This window comes from Lactuca virosa, chromosome 1 (genome assembly GCF_052849685.1).
Source record: "Lactuca virosa cultivar CGN04683 chromosome 1, Lactuca_virosa_CGN04683_v6, whole genome shotgun sequence".
NCBI lineage: Eukaryota > Viridiplantae > Streptophyta > Magnoliopsida > Asterales > Asteraceae > Lactuca > Lactuca virosa.
The window spans coordinates 321,194,946-321,207,603 of NC_136426.1; positions in this window are offsets into that span (position 1 = coordinate 321,194,946).

The following is a 12,658-nucleotide window of genomic DNA, read 5'->3' on the forward strand; positions in this document are numbered from 1 at the left end:
TCGCTGTTGACTGGGTTCTTCAATCACTTCCTGAGTCATATAGTGAGTTTATTAAAGACTACCATATGACAGATCCTGACATAACCCTAATAGATCTTTCTTATTTGCTTGTTGCTGCTGAATCAGCAATGATTTGGCGCAATGGTCAAGCAAATATTGATGGAAAATCTATTTCTCAAACTTCCATGGACATGGACAATGGTAACATTGGAAGTCCAGAAAAGCTTTCTCGTCTCAATGGAAGGGGATCGGCCTTGGTCAACCCGGTTGACCAAAAGGTAAAGGGAAAGGCTAAGTCTGTGATTGTCTCGTGTACCATTCCCAAAGAGTCCATATGTTTTTATTGTCATGAGAAGGGACATTGGAAGCGAAGCTGCCCTGAATACCTGAAATATTTGAAAGCAAGTAGAGACAAAATGTTTGACTCGGCTTCAGGTAAGTCCACTATCTAACTTTGTTAAAGTTCCTTATTGTTGATTCTTATTACATGATGTGACTAGGTTGCATCTTGATGTTTAGCAGGATCGAGCAAAAGGAAGGTTAAAAGAAGAGTGTGTTGAATCTGATCACGAAGATGGATTTCTATCACATGGTTCGAGGATCGGATTTTTGAGCCACTACTTAAAAGTTATGATAGATTGCTAAGAAATATGTAATAGCATAGTTTTCATTTAAAGTTGCATTGTAAGGAATATTTTTCCGCATTTTAATAAAGAAATAAAAGTTTTGTTTAGTTTATTTTATATTATATCCCCTTACAATGGCATTTATGGAAAATTGATGTTTGTATGTTTCTAGCAATATTGGAAATATGAGTTTGATTCTCTCATATGTGGTAGTGTCTGAATTTACCAAATGAGGAAAGGTTCTCATCACCCAAGCTTCAGTTAGACAGAAACTTGGAATCATACAAGTTGTATTGTATGATGAATGAGAATTTTCATCTTTGTAAAATTGAGACTAATTCATTGATCACATGCATATGTGAGTCAATTGAAGGACTAAGGAATTAGGTACACTGGGTGTGTGCTGGTCAAGGTCCACCACAAAGATCAATTCGTCATGATTTACTAAAGATTAGTAAATATGATTATACTTATAAGGTTAAGTATAATTCTGTAACATTGGAAAATTTTCAATGTATGGCAGAACGGATGAGAAGAATCAAATTTGGCAGAAAGATAAAAGTTTCTCAAATCTGAAAAGATGGGAGAGTACTTTAGTATCATGTTTTTATGATCATCTTAATGATTATGAAACCATATCACAAATTCATACTCTAAGGACATCTTAGTGCATTGTTATGACTAAGATGAGGGGTCATGAATTGTTGGAATGGTTAAAATCAAAAAGATGGATCATACATGTTTTTATGATCATCTTAATGATTATGAAACCATATCACAAATTCATACTCTAAGGTCATCTTAGTGCATTGTTATGACTAAGATGAGGGGTCATGAATTCTTGGAATGGTTAAAATCAAGAAGATGGATCATACTTCGTTCCAAAACAACTCTTAGATTCATAATCCAAGATTGTAACATTGAGTGACATAAAGTAAGGTTTAAAACACTTATCAAATGTAGTGTAAAATGTTTTCTACTCCTGTACATTTGAAATTGGTAAGTTGTGATGTCTTGGATAAGACAAAGACCAACTAAGACCAATTGTGTGAAGTGTTTATCTTGATAAGAATCTGCACTATCCCTTGAATATTTGTTTTGTCAAGGAATGGTTCTTGACTAGGGAAACTTATATGTCAAGTGGACAGTGGGAGTCTTAAAGATCCTGAAAGGATTTCAAGATTTAATCAAGAGTAAAACCTGAGTTTTATCACTAGCACACGACTTAAGGTTTGAAACCTATTAAGTTGACATAATTCTTGTTTCTGTGTCTGTTCCTATTAAGTTGTCTATGCATATGAGTTCTGTTAGTTCTAAACTGTGTGCATAACAGCTTGGAAGCATTGGTGGGCCTTGTGCTACCAGATGACAAGAAATTAAGATTGAACAAGTTCAATCCATGTAAGGCTGAATTTGTTACTAACCTTGTCTTGTGATTATGGTTTTGACAAATTCACATGGATAGGAACTCATACACCATAAAATCTAAGTGTCATAAGGTTTCTCTCCGATTCATGAAAATGATGGTGAGGAAATGCTTTCACTAAGAAGATTTTAAGTAGATAGCAATTGTGATGTTTGCATTCTCAAAGTCGTTAGTGGAGCGTGTGTGGTTAACCGGCACACTAACTTGGACTTGTGAGAAATGGCAAAGGTCTAAACAATTAAGACTATGATTACAGCATCCCTTTTCATAGTTCTGGAAATTGTTTAGACACACATGTGAGCTATCTAAGAAAGGGTGTACGAATCTAAATTTCAGAAGTCCAGCTGATTTCTGGAAATATGTCAGAGCTAGTGGGAGCATAAGTGTTATGCTGATAATCATCATGTTAGTAGGAGCATGATTATTATGTTTAGTGTTGCAAGTTAGCAATGTTAATTATAGAAAAACAAAAGTTTCAATTCGTAAAGTTGTAGGGGTTGAAAAAGTTGTTTTGCTATAATTAAGGGAGAAGAAATTATACTTCATTTCAATTCTAAAAAGCTTAGATTGAGTTTTAATCATCTTTAGTCAAGAATATATATATGAATTTTATGTTGGAATGGTTCAACATAAGGAAATTCTATATATATTGCGTTCTCAAATTCGATTATGATCACGACATCCCTCTTCATAGTCGATTTTTTGAAAACATGGAAAATTAAAAAATATTGTAGCAAAAGACTGATCCAGTATCAGGTCTTTATGTGAGACATCGTGAATCGTGTCCCATATGCTTCGGGTATAGGATCGATCACATGTGCCATAATATTCATCCTTTCTAAATTTTCCAAATGCTCAGAGCATTAAGAATGGAAAAGTCTAGAATTGGATAAGACTAAAATGATTAAGCAATTGTCGAGGACTATCTAAGGCTCACCAAAGATTGGTTGCTCAGGGACAGTTGGAAGTATAGTGTTAAATTTTGGAAGGACCATATGGATATATTCTGAAAAGAGGTAGCTCTTGTTCAGATATGATAATCAAAATAGGAATATGGAAATTTTCCATATTGGGAGTTGGATATTAAGAATCTATGAGAAAGTTAGAAACTTTTATGCAAGAAGGATGTTCAAAGCAATGTACTTTGAATATGAAAGTTCGTTTCCATAGAGTTGATCTCTTTTGGAATCCTCTGTAATGACTGATGACAAGGTTTTGGTGACCTTGTGCATAATCATTACGAGAGGATCAGTGCATATAAGTTTAAAATCTAACAGTTTTTTGGTAAATGGTACGAATTAGGAATTCTTACATTTACAATAAGGATTTGGGATTGTGAAATGAGCATCATTGGAATCATGTTCAATTGATCTATTTCACAAAGTAAAGATCATAGACAAACATAGTGTGCATACTTGGAGTATGGCATAACTATTGTTTAGAAAAACAAAGTGTACATGCTAGGAGCATGGGACGACTGTTGTTTTTGTTCAAGTATTAAGTTGATTATTTGAAACATTAAACAATGAATAATGTGTAATCAATATGGTGATAAATAAAATGTGGTTTTATTTATATTCAAAAGGGTTCTGAGACCATATTGGATTCGATTATTATTGTGTTTCACTTTGCATGTTTTGACTTCCAGAATAACTAGGTTATTCTTTCCGAATGACTAAGTTATTTAAACACTCCACAGTCATTCATATGTTGGAAGTAGGTATGAATTAAGACTGTCATGAATCGAGTTTGTAGATGGCTAAACGTGTTTAGACATAGCAATGGTTGCTACAACATTCATGAGTACTCATAAGTTATGAGTATTGGAATTAACCCACGCTCACTTGTATCACTTCATGGAATTTATCTCGAGTGATCGTGAGACGGTAATATCATATAAGTCTTCAAACCTAGAGATATGAGTTGTTACCTATGAGTTGGTTGTGTATTGATTGCACGTAAACGCATCAGTAACATGATGTTATAAAACGTGCCTTTGTGTATAATTCAACAAGTAGTAGAAACAAGTATATGAGTCGAAGTTTATCTGTTCCTTCTAGTCCTTGGAGGATTAGAAGCGATATCTGGGCCCCTCGATGATTTTGTTTTGACCTATGTACCGGGCCCGGTCAGAACCTAATTGATGTGTTCAATTTAGTTGTTTGTCAAACAAATCGGAAATCGGGAAACAAACTGCTGGACAATAAGTACGACGTTGTTCCATGTATTTGTCCGGCTGATATCATGAGAACAAAGGATTATATGATCACTTATCTAAAATGGCGCTTCATAGTTCAACAGAGTTTTCGAGAGCTACGATTGCTGGTTGGTTCCTGAAGTAACATACGCAAATACAGTTATTAGACTTATCCAAGTGGGAGACTGTTGGATAAGGTGTCTAACTCCATAACTTATTTGGTATATACTTGACCCGACCCGGCATGGTCCATTTGGGTTGCACTTCACCCAAACTGTTTATGGATAATTTTATGAGAATTGTATACTTACGATTTATTAATATATTATAAGTTATAATATATTAATATAAAGTCATGTTATTTAATTAGTTTTAATCTTGAATTAATTATGAATTAATTTAGTGATTAAAAGGAAGACTAATTAAATCATGGGCTATTATATTTATATGGTGTGGGCTAATACTCATTTGTTAATGGGCTAAGCTTATATGGAAGTCCATGGATGATCCATGGAGCTTTTAACCCATGGATCCTTGGAAAGGAAAAGACATGGGTTATTAGGGTTTCACCCTAACCATGCACACTATATAAACAAGCTCCTGTTGCATGAAATAAAACTGTAAGTGTGTGTGTAAGTGTGCTGGCCAAAATCAAGAGTTAGTATACTCTCTCATACATTTTCCAAGTTTGTGGTGATTTGTGATTTCCATTTGAGGCGTTCACATTATTGGTACTTGGCTCTCAAACTCCAAGGAATCAACAATCAACAAAAGGTATGTAATTCATCTAGTTCTTTTATGGTTAAAAGTACCCCATGCCATGCTAGATAGGTTATAAACCTTGGAAAATAATATTTTGCATGTATCTTAGACAAACATAGATCCAAGGTTTAATAGGGTTGCATGTACACTTAGGACGTGTTAGAATGCTCAAAACCCAACACACTATACCCTACAACTCTCAAGTCTTCACTCCCACCGAGGGTAAGGACCCAATCCTTAGTCCTCCGTAGGTACTTGAGGATATTCTTTACCGCAGTCCAGTGTGCCTTGCCAGGGTTCCCCTAATACCTACTAACCATGCTCAAAGCAAAGGCTACATCAGGTCGAGTACACGTCATAGCATACATGATCGATCCTACAGCCGAAGCATAAGGTATTCGACTCATTTCTGCTATCTCAGCCTCAGTACTAGCGCTTTGTGTCTTACTCAATCTGGCGTTACTCTGGATGGGTAACTCTCCTTTCTTGGAGTCCTGCATGTCGAATCTCTTCAGCACGTTATCCAAGTAGGTACTCTGACTAAGTCCAATTAGTCTTTTACTCCGGTCTCTCAAGATCCTTATCCTTAGAATATAGGCAGCTTCTCCTAGGTCCTTCATAGAGAAACACTTCCCAAGCCAGGACTTAACTTCCTGCAGAGTTGGGATGTCATTTCCTATGAGTAGTATGTCATCCACATACAATACCAAAAAGCTAACTATACTCGCACTAGCCTTGACATATACACAAGATTCATCTTCACTCCTAGAGAAGCCAAATTCTTTGACTTTCTTATCAAAGCAAAGATTCCATCTGCGAGGTGCTTGCTTTAACCCATAAATGGATTTCTCAAGCTTACACACTCTATTAGGGTACTCTGTATTGACAAAACCCTCTGGCTGACTCATGTAAACATCCTCAACCAACTTTCCATTAAGGAAAGTGGTTTTGACATCAATTTGCCATATTTCATAGTCATGAAATGCAGCTATGGCTAACAGAACCCTAATAGACTTAATCTTGGCCACTGGAGAAAAGGTCTCATCATAATCAACTCCCGGAGTTTGTGAGAAACCCTTTGCAACCAGTCGTGCCTTATAAGTTTGTACATTACCATCCATGTCGGTCTTCTTCTTGAAGATCCATTTGCACCCTACAGTCTTACGACCTGGTACATTCTCAACCCAGTTCCAAACTTGATTGTCATACATGGACTGTATCTCGCTGTCCATTGCCTCTTTCCACTTGGCTGACCCAGGGCCTGCCATGGCTTCCGCATAACTGTTAGGTTCATCAATACCTATCAGTGTCTCATCACTGATAAGTGTATCACCTTCCGCAGTAATATGGAATCCATAGTAATGCTAAGGTGCATTCCTAACCCTTGTGGAACGCCTCAGAGGTACAGACTTGTCAATTGGCTCAACAGGAGTCTCCTCCTCAAGTTGAGTGCTAGGGTTTGAAGTTCCTTCACCACTTGACTCTTGAATTTCTTCAAGGTAAACTTGCCTCCCACTGTCTCCTTGGCTTATGAACTCTCTCTCTCTCTCTCAAAAGAAAGCCCTCCTAGCTACAAAGACCACATTCTCACTAGGTCTATAGAAGAGGTAACCAAAGGATTTCTGTGGGTAGCCGATGAAAATACACCTCTCACTTCGAGGTTCGAGCTTATCATGAGTCTCGCGTCTCACGAAAGCCTCGCAACCCCAAATCCTAATGTGGTCTAGTTTGGGTACTTTACCAGTCCACATCTCATGAGGAGTTTTGGCAAATTTCTTTGTGGGAACTAGATTAAGGATATGGGCGGCAGTCTCTAAGGCATACCCCCAAAATGAGATTGGTAGCGAAGATCGACTCATCATGGAATGAACCATATCCAACAAGGTTCGATTACGCCTCTCAGCTACACCATTCAACTGCGGTGTCCTGGGAGGTGTCAATTGTGAGACAATCCCACATTCCCTAAGATAGTCGAGGAACTCTGAACTAAGATACTCACCACCTCGATCGGATCGAAGCATCTTAATGTTCCTGCCCAATTGATTCTCGACTTCCTGTTTAAACTCTTTAAACCTCTCAAAAGTCTCTGACTTATGCTTGATTAAGTAGACATATCCATATCTACTGTAATCATCAGTAAAAGTCAAATAATAACGATTAGCATCCCTTGTGGCATGTTTGAAGGGCCTACACACATTTGTGTGTATAAGATCCAACAAACCTTCACCCCTCTCACAAGAACATGTGAAGGGTGACTTTGTCATTTTTCCAAGTAAGCATGATTCACAACTATCATCTGACTTTAGGTCAAATGACTCCAATACTCCGTCCTTTTGGAATTGGCCTATGCGTTTCTTGCTTATATGTCCAAGACGACAATGCCATAATGATGCTTTATCCAAGTTATTATCATTAACATAATCAATACACAATACATTATTTCCTAAGTTATCAACCACAGATACAGTTTCATACACACCATCACAAGGTAATGCTTTAAAATAAAGAACATTATTAAATAAAGCATTAATCGAACCAACTTCATTATCAAATGAAAAGGTGAAACCTTGTTTATACAATGCATGAAAGGAAATAATATTTCTTGCCATTTCTGGCGAATAACAACATTTATTCAAATCTAAACTAAAACCACTGCTTAGCGATAAAGTATAAACTCCAATCTTGGTGACAGGTAAAGCTTTCCTATTCCCCATGATTAAGTTTATTCTTCCATGCTCCACATTCTCAGTTCTTCTTAGTCCCTGCAAATCAGAACAGATATGAATACCACAACCGGTATCAAGGACCCAAGAGTTAGAATGGGGTGAGTTATTCGATAAGATAGTGTAAATACCTGCATGGTTGGGTTTAACTTTCCCATCCTTTACATCTTGCTGGTACTTTGGGCAGTTCCGCTTCCAATGTGACTTTTCATGGCAATAGAAGCATTCAGCCTCTTTTGGGTCGGAAGAAGGAGTGACGAAACCTTTCTTGGTTCCACTTGAAGAAGAGCCATCAAGGGTCCTAGCCTTGGTACCCTTCGAAGAGCTCTTCCTCTTCTTCCCTCGACCTTTCCCGATTGCCAAAACCGGGGCGGAGTTTGGAGTAGGAGTGTTAATAACCGACTTACCCTTAAGACCTGTTTCTGCGGTCTTGAGGAGTCCCTGAAGTTTGATGAGTGTGACCTCTTCCTTATTCATGTGATATGTCATGCATAATTGATCATAGCACGATGGTAAGGAGTGCAAAATGATATCTATTGCAAGCTCCTCAGGGAAGTTCACATTAAGCTTCAGCAACCGATCCACATACCTTTGCATTTTCTACATGTGGCTCGTGACGGATTCCCCGTCCTTCATCATGGTTGTTATGATAGAGCATATGATTTCATACCTCTCTTGTCGTGCACTTTGATGGTATCTTTCCATCAGATCTTGGTGCATTTCAAAAGGGTAGAAGTCCTCATAGGACTTTTGGAGTTCCGCTGTCATGGTGGCCAACATGATGCATGCCACTTTTGTAGCATCCCTTTCATGTGCCCGGAAGTCAGCGATCTCCTGGGGAGTTGCAGTGGTCTCATCAATCTCCTTAAGCTCCTTGTCAAGTACATATTCTTTGTCCTCGTAGCGGGTAATCATCCTGATGTTTCTGATCCATTCATTGAAGTTGGATCCATCAAAAATGACTTTCCCACACAAGTTCATAAGGGTAAAGGAGCCATTAGGATTAGAGCCAGAAGCAGCATTGTTTGAAGACATCTGAAAGAAGAGAACAAGATTAGTTTAGATATTAAGAGAGTCCTTAATAAAACACCCAAATGTAATATTAAGGCTAGGATCCAATCACAATATATTATAACTTAGAAGAGGTATGCCGTAATCCAAGTTATAACATATTTGAAAGGTAGGTGAATGACGATTCACCAATTTCCACCATGAAAAACGAAATATAGATATTAGGTTTTTAATTGGTTCTTAGAATTTCCTAGATTCTTTTGAGATTCAAGGAACTTTTCAAAGGCATATTACAATCTCGAGTGTGCCCTCCAAGTTTTGTGACTGGGATACCGAGGATCACAAAATGAGGTGTGAAGTAACCATGCAAATCACTTGGTACACTCAATGTTTATTACTCAATCGATGTGCCGGTTAACCACACGAGCTCCGCTAACGATACTATGATAAACATTAAGTCACCCTTTACCTACCTTCTTAAGTTCAAGTTAGTGTTCCGGTTAACCACACATGCTCCACTAACGACTTAAACAAAGTGTAAAGTGTAATTTCATGGATTAGCACCTTATTCACATTTTCCTAAAATAACTAAGATTGGGAATTCAATAAAGTTTAGTTACTTTAGTATTATAATTATACTTTTAATGAGAATTTATAAGTCCTTGTCCTACCCGTTCGACTAACGACCCTCCACCGATCAAGGAAGCGGTGGGTGAGAGTGGACACCCATTAAGTTGCCATTTTATAGGCAACAACCTTATACCCCCCTTATAGACCGGCTTCGTGAATGAGGCGTACTAGCGGTAAGACGACTTGATCTTATACGTATATATAAATATTATTAAACTAAAGTTCTAGGGGTTGGAACTAAAGTTTTTAATATGACTTTACTTGTTCCAAAACTTGAGGGCAAGTTTTGTAAACTTTCAAAACTTTTCATTTCTCATAACTTATGAGTTAATGGTTATTAAAAATGAAGACTCTTCATTTTTTGTAACCTATGTGTTCTTTTAATGGTTATTTATAAATGTGACTTTTGGTTATCCATAACTTAAGAACTAGTTATGGACTCCATTAAAACACATAAAGATCAAGAATTAATCTAATCAATTATTAGCACATAAGTTCTATGATCTTCTAAACTCATATGTGTATGAGTGTTCATATCAAAAATTTCAAGAATCGTAAGTACATATACAAAACTTGAAATTTTGATACGAGCTTTTGAACAAAACTTCGAATTTTCAAGTTTTTTTTTTTTGCATCAAGTATCAAATAAACAGACCTGGCTCTGATACCACTGATGGGTTTTGAGCATTCTAACACTTCCTAAGTGTACATGCAACCCTAATAACCTTGAATATATGTTTGTCTAATTATCATGCAATGTTGAATTCCAAGGTTATATTCCTATCTAGCATACATGGGGAACATTTTTAACTTGAATGAAAGATAGAATAACTTACCTTGTTGTTGATTATGATCCTTGAAACCTTGTGAGCCTAGCACCCCAAGTGTGATGCCTCAAATGCTTCACACAACACCAAATGCAAAGGAGTAAACTTTGAGAGAATCTTACACTTGCAAAATCGGCTCTAGCCCTCTTGTTTCTTAGTGTCGTCGATTTTGGGGAGATGACCTTTGTTTATATAGTGTGTTGCATTAGGTAAACTCTAATGTAAAATGACTCTTCATTTCATGATCCATGGGTTAACTCCATGGAGCATCCTATGGGTGGAACCCAACTTGATAATCCATGGAGCCTCTTAGCCCACTATATAAGATATGGAAGATTTACATAATCTACCCATATATTTAATTAGTTATCTTTTGATCACTTAATTAATTCTAAATTAATTCTTGATCAAACTAATTAAATAATATTATTAATATATTAGAACTTATAATATATTAATAAACCATAAGTGTTATTTATCTCATTTTAGTTTATCCAATTGCATGGTGCCATACAACCCAAATGGACCATGCCGGGTCGGGTCAAGTACATACCAGAAATAGTTATAGACTTAGACACCTTATCCAACAGTTATAACGGCTCATATAGGGATTCAATACCAAAAGATAACCTTTTGAAGATAAATTCTTTAATTGTGTCAATGCAAAACGACTTAACTAACAATACAAAAATCTAAACGATGTTATAAAAAAGAAAATATCGGATTTTCTGGGGAGATTATTCAAATACAATTTTCATTAATTCAAAATACAGTGAACCTAAACTACACTCATACAAGTTTTTAACTATTAAATTCATACATGCATTTATACTTGATTTTCACATCATTTTCAAAACATTTTCCAGAAAATATCGGATTTTCTGGTTTTTATGAAAGATACAAAGACTTTTACTCAAATATACTTATGAACTCACCAACATTATATGTGTTGACCGTTTTCAAAATAACTTGTATTCTCAGGTAATCGTTAAGGTGGAAGATATGCAAGTGTGTATGGTTTCGTTTTATGTAATATCACTTATCGTACTTTGAACAATTAGAACTTATGTAGTGTAACAACGTACTTGACGTGAACAATGATGGTTGTATTATGTAATGTTGGTGATGAATGTGTTATGTTTCATGTATATTCATTGTAATGATTATTCAATTGTTAGTCACACGAGCCCCTGGACGTTTCCGCCGTCTGGTTCGGGGGTGTGACACTAACTTTTGCTCTAAGCTACCTCACCTATATAAAGGGTCTTAGCCCTCTTAATTTCGGCCACTCATCCCTAATCTAAGAAAAGGCTGAAAATTACCCTCCCTCCTCACTCCTTAACATCCTTCCTGCTAGCTTGGGTATGAACCACTAGAAGCACGACAATTGTGGTGCTTGCTTCCAAAGGATCAAAAGGTTTTTTCTTTGTTTCTAGATTTCAAAAATGCCTTGGCATCCTTGGGGTTCTTATTTGATGTTCAAAGTTATATGTTTAATTAGAGAAAACATATATCACAATTAGGGTTTCATGCACCCTTAGAATTTTATTTTGTTTTGCAGAAAACCCATCAGTGGTATCAGAGCCTTGTCTTGTTTTTTATTGAATTGATTGCAATGGTTGAATTGATCAATTTGGGTTTATGGCAATTAAACCCTATTGGGGAAGGGTTTCGAAATTAGGGTTTTTAGGCCCTATGTTTCGAAATTTAGGAAAGGGTTGAAACCCTTTGCCTTCCTCTCCAAGTTTTCGATTTGTAGAGGGGTTCCTTGCCCATCAAGGTTTCAAAAATAATGTAAGGATTGAAATCCTTACCTTCCTCCCCAAGCGTGCTAATTTCGAAAATTGTATCCCTTAGATAGGGTTTTCTTATTTTTGGTAATTGCTTGTTTATCTGATTAAATAAGATAATTATAGAATTGGTTTATCCCTACCCATTATTTTCAAAATTTAGGGGGAAGGATTGGGATTAAATTACTTTAATTAATTTAATTGGATAATCGTCAATTGTATTAAGAAAATAAATTAAATGTTTAATTAATAGATAGTTCTTAAATCATTTGGTTTAATTTAATTTTAAATTAAAGTCCTTTTTTATTTTTCAAAATTTAAAGTTTAAACCTAGTATTTTGAAAAGTTTAACATACACCTTATACTATATGTAAAACTAAAAGATTAATTATTACTATATGTATAAGAATAAGTCAGTCAAACCGCTAGTACGCCTCATTCACGAAGCCATACTATAAGGGGAGTTTAAGGAAGCGGGATATAAAATGACTGCCATTGGGTATCCACTCTTACCCACCGCTCTCTTGTATGTTGGAGGGTCGTTAGCCGAACGGAATTGATAGGACAAAATAATTCTCATTAATAAATATAATGAATTATAAAGTAACTAAACTTTTTTTTTTAGAATTCCCAATCTTAGTTAGTTTAGGAAAAATCTGAATTTGT